Source organism: Panicum hallii, chromosome 7 (assembly GCF_002211085.1).
Source record: "Panicum hallii strain FIL2 chromosome 7, PHallii_v3.1, whole genome shotgun sequence".
In the NCBI taxonomy this organism is placed as follows: Eukaryota; Viridiplantae; Streptophyta; class Magnoliopsida; order Poales; family Poaceae; genus Panicum; species Panicum hallii.
Window position 1 is genome coordinate 26878537 of NC_038048.1, and position 6000 is coordinate 26884536.

Sequence of the window (6000 nt, forward strand, 5' to 3'; positions counted from 1 at the left end):
AGCAAGGAGTCTGCCCTACAGCTTGACATTACTGTTGGGGGATCTTTTTTACGCACAAAACCACGGCCAAAGGAGAAGCTCTTTTAGACTGTATCCTAGAAAACAGCTCCTTCATCAAGCCCCTTCCAGTAGATGAACCTTCAAGCCATCAGGAAGTCCCGTTAGTTGAATCCACACCTTTGTTGCTAACATACCCAGACTCATCTTCCGAGTCTTCCCCCAAACCTGAAATCATGGAAGAAGAAGAAATTCAACCTCTGGATTTCCCTTTTGAATTCAAGGAAGATTTGTTCGAAAACTTCGGGAACACCACGAATTATCCACATGAAAAGAGACCTCAAGTTCCGTTAAACCCGATTGACCCTCTCGATAAGGCTTCCCTTAAAGAGATTATCAAAGGGTTAACTTCTGTCATAAGCAGCGAATGGGTACAAGAAGGGGAACTTTTTTTCAAAGCAATTCAGATCCAAACTCCCTCTTTAACCATTCCATGCTTTATCCAAAGAACTGTAGTCCCAGCTCTCTACAACCCCATGGTTGGAGCAAACCTCATTTCTACTTCCTTTGCGCTTAACCACCTAAGCGAGAACCCCGTGCTTTCAACCACAATAACCCTCAGGATTTGACCACGTTCCATGACAGAAGGGATTAGGGTCATACATGACATACCAATTTGGTATGAAAAAGTCAAGATCGCCTTAGATTTTTCATGTCTTCAAAGTCTAGGACTTCGATGTCTTGATAGGGCATCCTGTCAAGAAATTGTTCCTAGATGTCTCCGAACTAGGGACCCTCGATGTAACCCTTGGGGGTAGGAGTTACACTTACCGATCTCTCGGTCAAAGAATTCTTTGGTTGAGCCCATTCCCCAAGAAGAGCCGGTTGAGGAAGTGTTAGCCATTCTTCCCGTTGAAACTCCTGAGACATCTCTAGAAACCGATGCTAAACTTTTCATCCATGAGGAAGTTGTCCTTGGAGAAACTCTTGAGCTACCCACACACGAATGGCCAACACATCCACCAATCGAGCTGAAACCCCTTCCCTCTGGTCTTCTCTATGCTTTCCTGAATGGCGACACCGAATCTCCCATCATCATTAGTGAGAAACTTTCAGATGAGGAAACAACCAAGTTAATGGCCATTCTAGAGAAACATAGGGCCGTGTTCGGTTACTCACTCCAGGACCTCAAAGGAATTAGTCCTACCCTTTGGACTCGTCGCATCCCAATAGATCTAGCTAGCACACCTTCTAGGGAGCCTCAGCTTAGGCTTAATAATGCAATGAGTGAAGTCGTTAAGGCAGAGGTCTTTAAACTTTGGCACGTCGAGATAATCTATCCCGTGCCACATAGCGAGTGGGTAAGCCCCGTCCAAGTTGTGCTAAAGAAGGGATGAATAACGGTCGTTGAAAACAATAAAAACAAGCTTATTCCACAACGAACCGTCACGGGGTGGAGGATGTGCATTAATTACTGGAATCTCAACTCAGCAACAAAGAAAGATCACTTCCCGCTGCCCTTCATTGATGAAATGTTAGAGCGGCTGGTGAAGCAGTCTTTCTTATGTTTCCTTGATGGGTATTCAGGCTACCATCAAATACCTATCCACCCCGATGATCAAAGCAAGACCACGATCACATGCCCGTACAGAACCTATGCTTATCGTAGAATGTCGTTCGGGTTTTGTAATGCTCCTACGTCATTTCAAAGGTGCATGATGTCTATTTTCTCTATCATGATCGAGAAGATCATGGAAGTTTTCATGGATGACTTTTTCATCTATGGGAAAACCTTTGATCATTGTCTTGAGAATTTAGATAAGGTCTTGCAAAGGTGCCAAGAGAAGGACCTAGTGCGAAACTGGGAAATGTGTCACTTTATGGTCCGTGAAGGCATTGTTCTCGGGCATCTTGTGTCCCAAAGAGGAATTGAGGTGGACAGTGTCAGGGATAGATCCCCAGGTACTTGCAAGGGAGCTACCCGTAGGGAAAACGAAGTCGGACTCCTACTAGGATTCCTCTATGATCCTACTAGGACTCTACCCTGTAATCCTACTAGGACTCCTACCTTGTAACCAACTAGTAACCTGCCCTAGGATATATAAAGGAGGGCGGGGGCACCTAGATCAGCAGAGCATGCAACAGGCAACTCAACACCCAAGCGCAGGGTGCAATATACAATACCTCAAATAGGACGTAGGGCATTACGCTACTCTAGCGGCCCGAACCTATCTAAATCTGTGTCTTGTGTCCTCGCTTTTACCTTCAAGTTCTAGATCCAGCGATCCGTCACCAAATAATCTCCTACCTTAGGGTATCCCTAGGCAGGCTAGCGGTAAAAACACCGATAGTTGGCGCCCATTATGGGGCAGACCGATAAGATCATTGGGAGAGCTTGAAGGACCTCATCTTCAAACTACTTCAACATCGCGAGGACGCTTGGCGACCCGCCGACAACTACTTCAACTCTACGAGGACGCTCAGTGAACTGCTGACAACTACTCCAATTACTCGTTTCGACTAGAAAACTAGTCGGAAATGAGCCTCACACCATCAATAACTAGTCGGAATCGATTCTGACTAGTCGGGCTTCATCAACAACCGTCGCGGCTTCATCGACGACCACCATGGCTTCGTCAACAATTGCTGATGAATCAAGCTAAGTCATTTATACCTTTTCCGACTTGTTGTTCACAGGATCGGCTACTATTTTGGGTATGCCTCTCGACGGGAATTACCCTCGGGGTCTACATCATGATCAACTACTTCTAGGGTTTGCTAACTAACAGCCCACACGCTTGGTACATTGAGTTTGTAGGGCACCGCCCATGCACTTTGTACACTGAGTTGTGTCGGGCTCACAGCGGCTACACCCTATGGACATGCGCGCTACAACACGCGCTCTCATCGAGTACTTTATGCCAACGAGCATTCTCTTTGTCGTAATACTGACTTCTTATTTCTGCACATTGTTATCTCTTAATGGTCATTAGTCTTCTCGAGTAGCACATGCCTTAATCTATGAAACCTCAGCTCCTCTATCACGCCTAATGTCTATACACGTACATGGGATAAAGATCTCATACACGCTATGAGCAACGGTTAAAACAAGACCAGGTGCTTAAACACAACATGTGGACTACTCGGGAAATGTACATAGCCTAAACAAGAGCTCGACACAACAAGTTTATTTTTACACTGAATAAATTTCCGTATCTTCACATTATGCTACATAATGTATGCATTGTATTTTTTCAGATCGAGCTTCAGCAACAACTCTCCAGTTTGCTCAGCACATCTCCAATGGCTCCGCTAGCTCACAGGTGTGGGGGCTGGGCGTCAATAACTACTTGACATGGCTACTACAGCTTACCTGGCTCATAAGCTCTGGGCCTGCACACAAAAACTACTCGACGTGGCTTCTAAGACTCACCTGGCTCATAAGTTCGGGGGCTGGACGCTGCAAAACTACTCAGAAGATATTCTACAAATGCATGCCATGTTCTTTTGGATCCTTTACAAAATTTTGGATTTGGATTCAAGGCTCGAGGGCTGTAGAATGTCACACCCGATTTATAAGAACATAAATCGAGCAATCATATATGCGCCAGGATCAAGTCACGCATATATACAACAGATTATCAAGATATCACAACACATGTCAGGAATAACTTTAATATAAAATGTAAATGAATCATAAATGAATTATTTTATTACAACCGAATCAAGAATCGGTTCAAGAGTTGCGGAAGCGTAAAAGAGATACATGAAGAGCTGGGCGCCACAGGGACGTCGACTGGGAAACAAACGCCTAGAAGTCGTCGAAGCCGCTAACGTAATCCTCCACGTTGCCGGGCACTGAGCAGCAGTCAAACATATCCGAAATAGAACAGAAAAGTAGAGAGGCAAGTGTGAGTACAAACTAGTACTCAACAAGTATAACACGAGTATGAGGCTCTATGGTTAGCTGACTCAACTGCATTAGCTTTTAGTCTTGGCAAACTTTATTAAAGCTAATTACTACAAGTGGGTGAATTACCATGACCCAAATTGCATAAGAATTAATCAATATTAATTAAGAACTACGGAGAACCATCCAACCCAAAACCACCCGGGGAATCTCCCTAACCAAAGGTTGATAACCCCACTAATCAGACGGAGGATCTGGGCCGCTCATGACTGTGAGCACAGCTGATATATCAGTTTTACACTCTCGAGAGGTTGCACAACTTTACCCACAACCGTTACAGAATTAAAATGCAGTATGAAATTGTATTTAAAAGTGATAGGAGGTTCATGTTATACTTGCCTTCCTCGTACTCTCCCGGCTGCTGCTCGAACTGCTCAGAAGATGGCTGCTCCTGGTACTGCTCCGGTGGCTCGACGTCTACTCACGATCGTAACAGCAACACATGGGCCATACATGCACACACATGCAAACAATAGCAAAATATAAGAAACAGTACACCAATACAATGGAACAGCACATAAAACTGGCCTAAAACTATTCTACGCGTTATAACAATCGCGTGGATATAAAGAACGCTTAAAACGGAGCTAAAACGCGGAAACTACGCTCGAAACAGGCTCCAGGAACCTATTTGTAAGAAAACTGGAGGTCCTAAGGGGTTCTGCGCAAAAACCGAGGACTTAAACATAATTAAACCCTAGACACAGGGGCTAGCTAGCTAAAAACCCTAGACTGGACTGCGGTTACTAAAGCCTGAAAGCGTAGGGGCCTAAACGAATAAAACAGGGCTGGACTGCAATTACTTTTGAATTAAGATGGACCGCGGGTTGATTCGAGAAAACCTCAGGGGCTCTTTAGAAAAAAGGCTGGCTGAAGCGGTACATTTTATTCTAGGCCGCAGGATCTAGCATCTACGGCTCACATCAAAGGGGGTTCGTGATCTAATCTCATCCGTGAACTTCAGATCGGACGGCCCGGGAAAAAGGGGACCCCGGGGGCGGCGATTGCTCGCCGGTGTTGCGTTTTCCGTGGCGGGGGCTCACCGGACTTGGCCCAATTCGGTCGTCCAGGGGTCGAATCGACCCAGGCTTGGGTCTAAGATGGACTACACGCCACGCGTAACCCTCATGGGGCATCAGCTGGGCTTGGCGGGTCTCTGGACAGCGGGAACGGTGGCGGCGGCGGGTCTGTGTGGCAGAGGCCACCGGCGATGCGCGTGCCCCCGCGGTTCTGGCACCTGAGCCCTGGTAAACAGCCGTGTGTGCGTGCCTGGTGCATAAGCAGGGTAGAACGGGGATTGGGTTGGGTTGTGCTGAGCTGCAGAGGTGAGGCCATGGCGGAGTGGCGGCAAGGACACGTCGGCGTGCCGCGGGTGGGTGGCTGTGGTGATTTACAGGCTACCAAACCTAGCGCAAACGACTACCCGAGATGACGTATTGCTCACCGAGGCGGGGATTGGCCGGAGGCGGCGTGCGGAGGCGTCGCTGGTGACGGCCGGCGGCGGAGGGGGTCGGGCTCCCGCGGAGGAGGATGATGCCGGGGTGCCCGGGCCCTCTGGATGGCGGGAAACGCTCCGGAAGGTTCCTGCGAAGGTGATGGGGGGGGGTCAGCACGGCACGAGGGGTACAGGTGGCCGGCAATTTCACAGACGAAGCTCACCGGCGGCGACGGCTCGGGTTCCAGCAGAGGCAAGGCGGCGGCCGCGATTAGGGCTTTGGGGGCGGCGCTGTTGGGGTCCAAGGGTTGGCGCAGAGGGATAAGAAGGGGCAGGGCTGGGGGTCTCGGGGAACGGTTGAGGCGGAGGAGATCCGAAGCTCCCAGCCGTTGCGGCGGCGCGGCCGTTGCAGGAGGAGAGGGATGACAGGTGGGGCCGGCCTGGCAGCGGGAGAGGAAGGGGGAGCGGGGAGAGAGCGAGCGCACGTGGCTGCTGCGCGCGTGAGGGGGAGAGGCTCTGGCTCGAGCTGGGCTGAGGGAAGAAGTGGGCCGGGCGCGGCCCACGCGGGAGAAGGAGGAGAGAAGAGAGGGGCCCGAGA